Here is a 13,691-nt window from a genome sequence, read left to right as displayed (position 1 = left end):
TAGACATGCTTAGTCATTTATTGTTGTATTTCTCATTTATTCATAATTCTGATGAAGTTTCATCTCTAACCACAACATGGAAAGGATCAAATTCTCAACCTGATATTGATAACATTCACAGGTTTGAAAAATATCCTTTGAAGGTTAACCCAGGTACAACTTTATCAGCCACCTTTGACCTATGGACTGTTCGGAAATTAATTTCCGTTTTGTAATGTGATTTTCATTGTATACGTTTCAGGAACAGTACCTTCTCGACTGGTGTACTGTTATATATTTTTGAAAAGCTCATTTCACGCTGTATAATTAAATTATAATATAAGCTACATTTTTTGACAAATTTTGGAGGTTGACATTCAGATGTCAAAACAGCAATTTTGACAGATCGACTTCTATGAGTTCAAACTTGGACGTAATGCAGCGCAAGCTGCTCAAAACATCAATGAGGTATATGGCCAAGGAAGTGTTAACGAACGGACAGTGTGATTTTGGTTCCAAAAATTTTGACATGATGATTTTGACCTTGAAAATCAAGAAGGTCGCAGACGTCCTTCTGCTATTGACGATGATGAATTGAAGGCTCTGGTGGAAGCAGATACACACACAACCGTTCGAGAACTTGCAAAACTCAGGGTAAGCATATCAACTGTTTCTGAGCATCTGAAGAAGATTGGAAAGTCAAAGAAGCTTGACAAATGGGTGCGGCACGAATTGAATGAGAATCACAGAACTCGCTGTTTTGAAGTGTCATCGGTGTTTCTTTTTTGCAACCAGAACGACCCGTTTCTCGACGGTATTGTGACGTGTGATGAGAAATGGATGCTTTACGATAACCAGCGACGATCGGCTCAGCGGTTGGACCGCGACGAAGCTCCACAGCACTTCCCAAAGCCGAATCTGCACCAAAAGAAGGTCATACTGACTGTCTGGTGGTCTGCTGCTGGTTTAATCCATCACAGCTTCCTGAATCCGGGTGAAATGATCATGGTGGAGAAGTACATCTAGCAAATCAATGAAATGCACCAGAACCTTCAATGGCTGTGCCCAGCATTGGTCAACAGAAAGGGTCCAATCCTTCTCCACAATAACGCGTGGCCACACGTTGCACTTTCGACATTGCAACGGTTGAACGAGCTGCGGTAGGAAACTCTGCCTCATCCACCGTACTCACCAGACCTCTCGCCCACCGACTATCACTTCTTCAAGCATCTTGACAGCTTCCTGTACGGGAGAGGCTTCAGAAACCAAGGGGATTCCTAAACTGCCTTTGATGACTTCATCGCCTCCAGAAGTCCAGAATTTTAAGCAACCGGAATAAATGTGCTTGTGTCTCGTTGGTAAGGTTGTGTTGATTCTAATGGTTTTAATTTTGATTAATAAATGTTATTCTGAGCTGAGATACGCCACTTCAAACATACAGGTTGAAATCGACAATTAATTTCCGAACAGCCCATAAAATTTAAAGCCATCTACAAAACCTCTAATTTGGAGATACTGTTAGGCAATGATTTATAAGCCACAGAATAAGTAGTTACATTAAAAAAAAAAAAAAAAGAGGGAAAAATTATATTTCCTAATTCTGGTTTAGGCTTTAATAAAGCAGTTTATATCACTATTTCCCTTACTGGCTATTATTTTTCTAGTTCTGATTTAGCTATGTGAGGATAATGCACTTTTCTTGATTCAAGCCACTATAATATGAGTATCACGGAAATATTCTTCCATAAATACGCATATAGTCCCTTTTCACATATGTTAGAATAACATCCATGAAAATTGCAGTAAGATTCTCATGTTCTGTTAATTGGAGCCAGAAATGCTATCAAAATTTATTTAAAATATATTTGACTGATAAGTAATATACTCTAAATGACTGCTGATATTTTTGACAGACACAGCTAATTACTGCTAATTAGTTCAGAATTAATTCTAAAATGGTCTGTTTGTATTGATTAGTATGCATCAAAGTGTAAACGGTCATTCTGAGGGCTTAATTTATAGTTCCACAAAAAGGAAAAACACAGGCAAATGCACACAGGAAAATATGGCATTGAAAAAGAAAATACATGACCAGAAGTATTTCTGCATCTAATGATACACTCCACATTGCTTACTGAAATAGGGCAGTATCTGCAACATATTAGAAGCAAGTAAAACAGTAGTTATCGCAGTTCTTTTGCTATAAGACTGAGCAGTTATGTTGGCTCTGCTTGAATTAGCCTTCATAATTATGATCTCTATATTTTCTTTGGGAAATTAGTAACAAATTCCCATAAGATTCTTTTGAAAAAAAAAAAATCTGTTTATCTTGGTAGAATTTTTTTTTTTTTTAGATCAATACAATGCTTTCTTTTAGACTACTAGTGCAAACCTTTCAGTGATCATAAAATAAATTAATATCGGAGTGTGTGTGCTGCATATACTCACATAAATTAAAAATATATATGACGCAGTATATTCAGCTATATTGGACAGCTAGAATACATGAGGATAAAACCCAAAATCTTTTATCTTTCTATGTTCTTTTGCTTCTGTTTGCACAAGAGGTCACGCCAAAGATTGAGCTAAACCCCATCATGCTTCCTGTCTGTGATCTTCATGTCCCATTTCAAGGTACAGGAATGTGTGATATACCCACAATGCTACAAGAATTGTTCCACGCCTCAGTTGCCTTCTAATATGACAGGCCTTGTAGCAGACAGCTGAGGAAGAGCCTTGCAACCAGCATATCTGCCTATGGCTGCATACAAAGGATCAGATAAATGTTCATCAACTGCAAGTAACTGTAGTTTTAATTTTGCATTTTTACCCCTTAGAGCATATCCTGATGCTCATCTCAAGCCTCTAAATGAACATAGACTAATATTCATGCAGCATATTCTTGAACCCTGTTCAATCTACTCAGAAGGCTGGTTTTGGCCTGCATTCAAAACAGCAGAAAGGTATCCTTTGTCTTAGTGGTGTATTATGAAAATGCAGCACAGAATGCCATTTGACATATCACTGTGACATGCAATTTCTTTCAAAAGGTAAGAAAGTCTGACTGAGACCTTTTGCTGACAGTTGAGAATTTGATCAATTTAAAACAAAATGGTATTTTTCCTATAGAGCCTACATTTTTTGATCTGCTTGAAAAAAAAAAAATCTGCAGAATTAAATAGCTTAAAAGAAAAACCTACTAGCAAGAAATCCGTTCCCTGCAAGTGTCTTGGTTAAAGACTGGGATTCTTGGACAAAATTCTCTACATTTATTATTCAGAAGAGAATGTTCAATGATCTAACATAGTCACGAGCTTACCCTGGAGGGAAGACACTGCTTATTAGCACGTTATGTAGTGTGATCACACATTTAGAAAGTTTTACAGAGGCTTTGTTCAACCTTCATCTAATGAGTGTTTCTAGCCTTAAAATGTACTGTTGTCTGGAGTGCTCTATGGAGTCCTACCAGCTCCATTGCAGCTACCCTGTACAGATGTATTTGATCTGGGTTTTCTTATAACCAGAATTATAAAAGAGTTCCATGCTGCCTTTATTTTCAAAGAGGCACATCTGGCTGTTATTAATTAAAGAAAAATATCTTGCTTCCTAAGCAGATATGATACATTACAGAAAAAGGCAAACCCCAAAACATCAACAAAAAAACCCTTTTCTAATTCTTGTGCATGTCTTATAAACATCTTTTTACAGCTATAAGCAGTTCATGTGGCTGAATGAATGGTGCCTAATCATCACTGGTATTTAATACCTTACTTTTTGTCATGAGTTAATGCCCAAGTTCATCACGTATCAAAATCATGCTATTGACACAGCAAAGGGGAGACGATAGGTCTTCACATCACATCCTTATGAGTTTCTCAGAAAGCATACTGTAGACATATCCTGGTATTTAGGTTGTGTGGGTTTTTTTTTTTTTTTTTTTTTTTTTTTTTTTTAATTGCATTTGAAATAATTAATAGAGAATGAGGCAAATTAGCCCTTGATTGAGATGACGAAAAGAAAAAGAGTTTTACAATGTCTAAAATCATATGTTTGACATTGTGCTATTTTTTTTTTATACCAGTTTTAGTTTTGAGGTTTCATTTGAGATGCAAGGCTGCGCCTGAAACAAATAAGTATACATGAATGAAACTGTACCTTTAATTCAAGTAAAAATACATTATTTCTGCATCCCAGGTGCTGCAATGCTAGCTAGAAAGTGAAAGTGATAGGAAAATAACTTCAAACAAAAATAACTTGACTGGTCTATCTTCATGGAACATAGTAGCTTTTTACCTTTCTTCATTACTAGTCAAAACCAATTTAATTTGTGAATCATTTTCTAAAATGTAAGGTTGTATTACAGAACATTTTATTCCATATGCATGTAAAGTTTGTAGCATCTTCCAAAATGGGAATAGTCAAGCATGTAAGATAAATTTCTCTTCAGAGTACTTTTATTTCTCAAACTGTTTATTCCTATACATACTTTTATTTTTGTGCGTATATTTCTCTCTCCTGCTGTAAACATTGCTCCACAGTTGGATACACAAAATTAAATCATTTAATGGATTTGTGGTTCAGTTGACTGAGGTCTCTGGATCTCCCTGCGCTCCTGGCAGCCATCTTATTTGGTCTGTTACTGTCATTCACTGTCATTTCCACTTGACTGGTGTCCACGACAGGTCAGATTACTGGATGTGCTCAAAATGTGATATGAAAGAGAGGACTGTGATTCTGATACTGGTGGGTAGTGTTCTGATTCTAAAACTGAGGTGTTCTTGGTAAATGCAGGTTCCTGAGGCGGTTTGGGGAATCAATGGAAGAAATGATGGTAAAGGGAAAAGCCCTCTGTCTATATTTACTAATAAGGCTATGCTTTCTTAAATGTTTTCACTGCATGGATATTGTTAAAGTCAGGAGCTGGTTTGCTGACACAGGATTATCTTAATATAATTAGCATTTTTAAACCTAGACTAAGTTGTGCACCTGTTCATCTATCTGTGATATAGTCACTTCTGTTATGTTCATCTAAACAATTTCAGGTTTTGGGGTGTTAGATTTAGTTGTGCAGTCCTTTTCTACCTCCCCTCCCAGAACTGCTTCATTCTCTAAATAATATAGCTATTGTGTGAGAAAAGATATCAAGGTATTTTTCCTCACAAATTTTGTTAAATATTTATATATTTATTTATATAAATATTTTAAAAAAATAAATATTTAACAAAATATTTAACATAAGTGCTATTAAAGGACTTGACAGCTTGTAGAAGATGTTGGAACATTTCATGGCTAGCAGCTTTCTGTTTCAGAAATACATACCACAGCAACTTTAGCAACTAGTCAGTGCATTGCTGTGACTCTAAAGGTATTCATAAAAATAAAAATATGTTATTCTGATAATAAGAGAAGAAACTAGTACAGAGTGAAAATAGAATTATAAATAAAAATGATGACATATCAAGGGATCAGTACTGACCTGCTTTTTTTTCTTCACCAGACCATCAGAAAAAAAAAAAAAAAAAAAAAAAAAAAAAAAAAAGCATTTCTATAACAAAGATTTCTGAACCTCCATGGGACTTTGTAGCTCATTGTATTCAAAGTTTGAAGCCAAAATTATTTTCAATACAGCATAAAATATGAATTGGAATGAAGTTGGCCAATCTGTTGTTGCTGTCAGAGTAAAGATAATACATATCCTAACACATCAATATTGTAAGGGGACTAATGTCGATATAGAACACTCAGTGGTGAAACTCATGACATATATGTAGTAGGAGGTCTTCCACAAGTGGACAAACCTGACTCCTACAAGTTCTGCATTCTCCAGTCCTAGCAGGTTTTGCTGTAATCCAGAACAACTGCTTAGTATTTCATAAGAAATAAAGTATTTTATTATCCACTGTTTTGTAAGGAGGATCATGTCGGTACACCCTTTTTTTAAGAACTTAATGTATGTACTTTTGATCATAAAGGTTACAACTTGCACTGTTTTCATTGCAGAAAAGGAATACATTGGTCTTTCTTTTACATCCACATATGCTTATGGTGCTAATATGAATTCTAAAAACATTTTTATGCTCTCCTTGAATAACTGTATCAAAATATAATTCCATCAAGTAGCTACATTTCTTCTGCTAAAAGAATTATTTGGGAAAGTCTGAAATGCACTTCAGAGAACATGCAGAGACTTATTTTCCATTATAAGCAGCAAATGTTTTCTGAAAGATATTTAAGGGAAAATTCATCTTATTTGATTTCAACACTTAAAATGTTGCAAAAATATGGGTAACTTGTTGCACTGAAGCCGAACTGGTTTAGCAAAAGGGATTGTCTCTGATGCAGTTTTTTTGCTATCTGATGGTCTGAGCTCAGAAAAGGAATGAGAGAGACATGAAAAAAATAATTTGATGCAGCTGATAACTAACAAGTAAAAATGAAGATAATATATGAATGCTAAAATAGTTGTGAGGAAAACAATTTTGAAGGCATTTGCAAAGACTAATTTGAAAAGAACAACAACAGGGGTGGTACTTTACTTATGACCCAATCTGAAGGAATATTTTTCAATTCAGAAAGTTTTCAAATATTTCTTATACATGACATTCCTCCTCTTTTGCGCAGTGTTCTACATGTCTTTTTCTTGTCACAGAAGCCAAGATCTTATTTCTTCCATTCAGATCATGTCTTTCCTAGCTTTGTGGGCTCACCCTGGGCTCTGGAGAATAAAAATGTCCTAGCTGATGCTTCTGCCTTAGAGGAGAGATGCCAATGAGTATCACAGACACTCTATTAATACATGTCTTTTTTCAGCTGTGACCTGGGAGTGTGAAGAGAATTTAAAGGGACTGAGGTGGTTGCATTGACACACTTCTTCCACATCTCACTGATCTCCCCTTGCCCATAGAGTCAAAACTCAGAACAGGCCACTGACAGACCCTGATGGAGAACCTATGGTATACACAATTCTCTCAGGTATATGCTGGAGACTTTGGACTGTCGTATAAATCAAAAGGCCCACCACAGTCTCCCTGCTCACCTTATAAATAGAGGGCTTAAAGAAAAGGAGTATGGTGTCTTTACATGGCATTTTCATTCCTCACATACCTTTCTACATCTAGCAGGAGAAGCACAATAGCATTTGGGAATATTTTGGAGGAAGGCAGGAGGGGAAGGGATTCTTCACAGACTGAAACACAGACCATTCTTTTAGGTATCATATATGAATTTTGGTTTTTTCAAAGCAAATATATTTCAGTAGATGCTGTCATTATTAGTGTCATGTCATCTGCCTACATGAAGATTTTCATCTGCATTTCAAGTAATATAATATGATATGATGGTTTGCAGCAGAAATTCAAATGACAATGATATTTGCTCCCTTCTGGCAAGGTACGTCAGAGAAGTCTGAAGCAATGTGTTAGCACATCACTAAACAGCAAATTGATACTTGCAGAAGACAGTAATTTCATTATTAATAATCTCTTTGCTAAGGCAGAAAATTCACTTTCCACTTCTCTACCTTTTATTAAAGATGAAACAGAATTGTATTTTTACAATTATTGTACTGAGCAAAAATTACTAAGAGCCTTCTCTGCTGAAAAATTTAAACCTTATGTTTTTTCTCTTTCAAATCTTGCAAGTATATTTTACCAATGACTTCAAAGGGGGTAAAAAAAGTTATAATTAGACAATTTACGCTACATGAATGCTCAGAACTTAAAAAGAAAAAAGCTATTTATTCAGTTACTTTCTGTCTAATAGAAGCAAGCCTTTACTATATTGCATAATTTATAACTTAGTAGGAAAACTCAAGTTAAAGGTTTGCTAAAATTGTGGTTTTCTCCTGCAAATTAAGGTTTATATTAAGGCTGCCACTGCAAGTCTCACTCTGTCCATCTATGTGTATGCCTTCTAGGTTCTCATCCAAAAAGTTATTGTTTAAATTAAAATAAGAATAGTCTTTTTTTTTTTTTCCTGAAGTTTATGTCCCTCTTAAGTGCTTTGAAAGATCAGGTCCTACAGAAAGGTTTAGTAACCTTAGAAGTAGCACTGCAAGTTTTATGAGGCCTTACTATCATCTGGTTCACCCTACAAAAACCTGCAAGATTGTGCTGGATATTTTATGTGAATAAAGGCGTATTTCCATTAAACGGAATGCCAACATCAGCAACAGTCCTGGCTAAGCCACTGCTTTCAATGAATAGTAAGAAAAAGTTTTTACTCTGTCCCCTTAATGACAGTTTGAAGAGGGAGTGCTGGTGGGGAGCGGAACTCTGCACCTGCCTGCATTAGGACATAAACCAGATCCCAGCACTGGAACTTGACTGTGTGCGTTGGTAAGCCGCTACAACCGTGCCTGGGAATGCTGCAGCTTAACTAGCTAGCACTCTCCCAAACTGGCACCGCTCTGAAGTCAGCATGGCTGACTTACCAGACGCTTTGCATCTAGCCATCTGTTTTCCGTGCTGAGATAGCTAGCAGCATGTGTGCATAGCGTTTTGTGCCAAGCGTTCTCAGTGTTAAGGAATGGTCCCAGGCACGTTTAATTTACTTGTATGGATGTAGCTTCCAGTCCTCATATATACCATGGCTGGATTGAGTTTAATGTTAAAAAGCAGAAATTCTCTCCCTAAATTTATTTCCTCATTCACAGAAATGGGCTTGTAAATTTCTAGGACCGAGAAAGTATTGTTACATATGCTAAATGTGTATGACACAGGAAAGTATAAACAGACTAGAACAACAGCTCAGTTGCTGACAAACCACATTTAACACATGGTGTTCTTTAGTTTTGTTTATGTATTTGCTATGCTCTACTATTTCTTGTCATTTTTCTGCAGACTGTAGAAAGTGTGCAAATGGTAGAATTTATAGCATTTAAAATTCTTCTTACTGACCCACAAATGCAATGCAAGAACACCACTGTAATAGCCTATGCTACTTCAAGTCCTTGGTTAATTTGTACAGAAATGTGTAGTAATGTATAATTATTTCAGGAAAAATACAACCTTCCCATTATTTAGCCCTATATTTGCTCTTGTCTTGAGTCACTTCACATAAGATTTCTGGTGGGAGTTAAATGATTTTAGGCTTTCTGCTTTCTGACTATACAGAGATTAGTACATATGGACACAGTTTACATGCATTTGGAGCATTGTAAGTAGGAAGAGATGAGTTTAGATTAAGTAAAAGTCATATCATGTGATTTTTTTTTTCCCCCCCAACAGATGATGAAGAAAGGGATGGAAGGGAAAAATTTATCAACATCTTTACTTATCATCCTCCAAGTTCCCTTGGAGGGGATAAGAAACTGTGGTAACAAGGCAGAGGGTTTGCTCAGTGCTGTAGTAGTGATGTCTCCAGCTTAAATCTTTCAGACAAGCTTTTGTTTACCTCCCCTTTCTCTGTTACAGTTTAGTATTCAGCTGCCTTCCCCATCTTCCAGGTTTACAACCTTACTGCAATCTTAGATTTTTTCTTTCCTTTTGCCTCAGAATAAATACCATCTTCCCTCCCTTGTACAATTTCCACTTTAAAAGCTTTATTAAACATGTAATGCCATTTAATTTCATCAGGAACAAGTTATCAGATGAAAAAAACAACCATTTATTAAAATTCATCTACACAATTTTCCTTTGGTTACAGAAGTAGTACTCATGGCTCTTTAAGACAGTTAAACATGCCAGGCATAATAATATTTGCCTGAGTTTAATACCCAATTCAATTTTACTTTCTCATAATTAACATTTCTTAGAATCTCTACTTCATTTCTCTTAACATGGCAGCTGACTGAACATGGAACAAATCCTATAGCCTTTTGTTCTGTCACTCTGGCAAATTATCTTTTTATATCTGGGAAAAAGACTTCCCTTAGCACTTGCTTGTACACATTTGTCTTAGTAAACAATATCTTGTACCAAAACAGCTGCAAAATTTTTCTTGCCCAGTTATACTTATGAATGTGTATGTTTGTTACCTTGGAAAAGAAAGTTAAAACTGTTTGCAGTACAGTGGTCAGTACAAAAATGCAGTTTTGCTAGAAAGAGCTTGTTTCAAACACAGAATATGTTTCCAAAATTATAGTTTAGATGCATTATCAGATAGATCTTCCTGATGCTGCACCTCAGAATTCCTTGAAGTAGAAGAGGACGCCTTTGACAAGTCCACTCATATGCATGCCATGTCTGTTACCTTATGTAAGTGTTTTGCCAACTATTAGGCCCAGCGTAAAGGACACAGGCAGCATAAAGATGAACCAATAACCAAATTGTATTTGATACAAAAGGGTCAGTACATGGGTGAGCATTAGAGGTACAAACAAGTCAGTCAGATTACACATAATTGACATCAGTCCCACTGACCCCAACAATGACACCCCACGACCAACAATGGGTGGAATAAATGGTGAAATGCAGTCTTCCATGGAAGAGACAGGAGACAACCAAGTCAACAAGCCAAACACCAAATCTCTACACAGCCCACACTTACAAAGGCCAGACCTGACTGGAGCCCAATCCCAGGGAGGCAGGAGGTCCTTCCCCAACAAGAAACTCTGCACAATGCATCCACCTCACAGACATACACTGCCCCTGCCTGCAAGTGGTCCCAGCTTTTATCCCCAAGTGGGACACCTGACCTTTGGTTACTTAATGCCAACACCTGCGGCTCATTTACCCAATGGCTCTCCCTGCCAGGCCGGCCACACCCTGGAGGGAAGCCTAAAGGTAAACTCACCCCCCCTTTGTGAACAGCTGTGGGAATCACCCATATGTCAACCTTAATTTGGGGTTGAAACCCCAGCATTTCAGTAAGAGACAGTATTGGAGTGTGTTTGTCTTGATGTTGCTGTTGCACCACTACCATTTCCTAGCCTCAACATCCTGCTGCTGTGCAGGATCATGCTCTGAAGGAGGTAAAATTTCCCTGAGGAAACCACCATATCCACCTGAACCTGGAACAACAACATCCTTTGCAGTGCCTATCAAGCTGTGCTTGCATGTGAGGCTGGGTGGAGAGAAAATCAGGGTGAGGAAGATGTGTGGAGGCTGAAGGCGTTGCGCTGGTTGACCCCCTGCCAGCATGGCCACTGTGAACACCTGGGGATGTGTATATGGAGGAACACAGGGCAGAGCGTATGACAATGAGCTCTGTGGAAATGGGTGGATTTATCAAAGAAATTGTGGGGATTGTGACAATAAAAAGACTGTGTACTTCTTGCTGGGGGAGCTCTTTTCTCGGACCCCATCACCTGCACTGAGACCGAGACAATGGGGCATTGCTGGATTCGTGGTGGTGGTGACTGATCTTGCAGCATTTCTTCCATTTGCTTGCTTAGTTGTTCTGACTTCTTATTTCTCCTTCTCTCTGTCCTATCACTACTGTTCCTTGTTATGGGAATAAAGTTTAAAATGTTGTATGGCATCTGACTTCATTTGTGTCTTAATCTCACTCTTGGGATCGTATCAAAATCTCCCCTGATACTGGATTGAGACACCTTACCACATGTCGGCAGAAAACTTTCCTGGAAATGTTTCATTCTTTAAAAATAGCCATACATCATATGAAAATGGAGTTAAAAAGATGTCAGCATTCTATTATCTTCTTATTATTCTTACTTTAAATCCTTGACCTACAAAAAAATTATGCAAGTGAACATCTTTACATTTGTAAAAATACCTCCTGAATTCAATGAATTTAGTCATTTTTAAGGGGATTAATATGAGGCTAGCATAACAAACCACACAGTCCAAATTCTCAGCTGAAATGTAGTAGATGAAGCAGCTCACAATCTGTCCCTTTTACTGTCCCAAATTTTAAGCTTTGCAAATTAAATGAGGCCATCGGAAATCCTTCCCTATTTTCTCAATCAGCAGAGGCATATCACTGGTTCTGGTAATGATTCACGGTACTAGATCCATCCTATGACTAATAGCATAGAAAATAAAAATTTGTCTGTCACTCATTCATTTTCCCCTGAGTTATTTTCCCCTGTGAGCTGATGCTTGGTTTTATTCTAGTAAAACTGGAAATCATGAACAAAGGCAACAAAACCTTGTGCCCAGTATAATTATGTAAAAATCTATCTAACTCTTGGCATCTCAAACCAGTGGTTCAAACCTGAAGATTGTCATCATCCTAGGATTTTCTTTTATTTTCTTAGGTCTACCCAGGGTACAGTTAAAAACAAAAAACATCTAAAACAAAAAAGTGTGGGTTTTTTTTCCCATGTATATATTACATGTCAGGAATCTTTTTCTGCTGTGCTTTTTTATTTTTTTTTTTCCCCCCAAAGAACCGAGAACTAAAACAGAAACAATAAAAGAAAAATCTGAGCATAAATTTCCATGGGACAGCTGCATTGCACAACATTTCCAGTATTCAAGTATTTACCTCCAAGTAAGGGGACTATATGGGTTGCCTCGTGCAAATTTGCAAGTTTCTCATCCTCCTCTGTAACTGTTCATTGTACTTGCAGCCATCAATACCTTCAATTACTGCAATACTACATTTTTGCAAAGAGGTTATTAATGAAAATATTAAATCAGACTCTAGAATGATCTTTAAATAGTATTACCAATAATATCCTTCAGATTTTTCTCTTTCTGTACAATGTTTTTTGCCAAACAATTATCTATAAATCTTGTATTTAACTCTACCTTTTCCACCTTAAATAATTAATGTATGGCACCATAAAAGGTACAGTATTGAAATATATTAGACCTGGTTTATTTTCCTTTGAAAATTTGTTCTTAATGAAATCAGAGTAGTCTAGAAGGTTTCAACTGTGGAGTACCCATGCTGCATTTTATCCTACTGGTATTTTACTTTCTGGTCTTGATTCATTCCATTAGAATGTATTCTATAATCTTATATATTGTTGTGATTATATTTATAAGCTTACGCTTACTTTTTTTTTTTTTTTTTTTTTTTTTTTTTTTTTTTTTTTTTTAGATATTTTTGTTTCTGGTCATATGAAGCTATCAGTAATTTGCCAAGACTAACCTGGGGAGCAAAACAATGCACCATAAGTATGTACATCTTTCTTATACTTTGGCATGTCAGAATTCAGATATATCCTCTATCAGTGAATACTTACCCTTCAGATAAGTTTTAGTAAGTATATATATATGTCTGCCATCAACACTTAAAAAATTACTGTTGCCACATTTTCATATTCACAGTACTATGTATTTCATGCTGTCTTGAGCTCACCTTTTGTAACTTTGTCATTTGTTTTTCAAACTAGCATGATGTTCTTTCTCCACTACTCTTTTTTGAGCAGCTGATGAGTATTTTAATTTTCACAGTAATTTCTGAAAGACAAAATCGCAAACTTCACCTCTCATGTGACTTAACTGGGGACAATGATTTGAGCCACCTCACAAAGATAGGGATGATAACTTCTCTAAGGAGTCCAACAAGCATCATTCTTAGACCTCTCAGCAAACTAGTTTCAACTCTCAGGTAGATAAGCAAAGTTTTAAAAATGTTGCTATTATGTATGTGGCAGGAGAAATCAGAAGTCTTAAAATACTAAGTGCACAGACACTAGTTTTATTCTAGTGATATTCAAATACACACTCACTGAAATCTTTAATGAGTGCTTCCACTCTGACAAAAATCTCAATTTATTCCTACAGTTCAAAGATAATAGGTAGCAATGACAGGGGAAAGAACTCATCTAAAAAAGTAGCAAGGAAATTTAAAGAAAA

The 13,691-nt window shown here is 36.5% G+C and overlaps 1 pseudogene; it reads left to right on the top strand.

Annotated features, from left to right (window-relative positions):
- The first annotated feature begins 360 nt into the window (after positions 1-360).
- Positions 361-2,958, top strand: LOC113476060 (annotated as a pseudogene).
- Positions 2,959-13,691: the final 10,733 nt, after the last annotated feature.

Source organism: Athene cunicularia (genome assembly GCF_003259725.1).
Source record: "Athene cunicularia isolate RWA chromosome 2 unlocalized genomic scaffold, athCun1 chr2_part1, whole genome shotgun sequence".
Lineage (NCBI taxonomy): Eukaryota > Metazoa > Chordata > Aves > Strigiformes > Strigidae > Athene > Athene cunicularia.
This window is presented reverse-complemented; position numbering and strand designations above follow the sequence as displayed.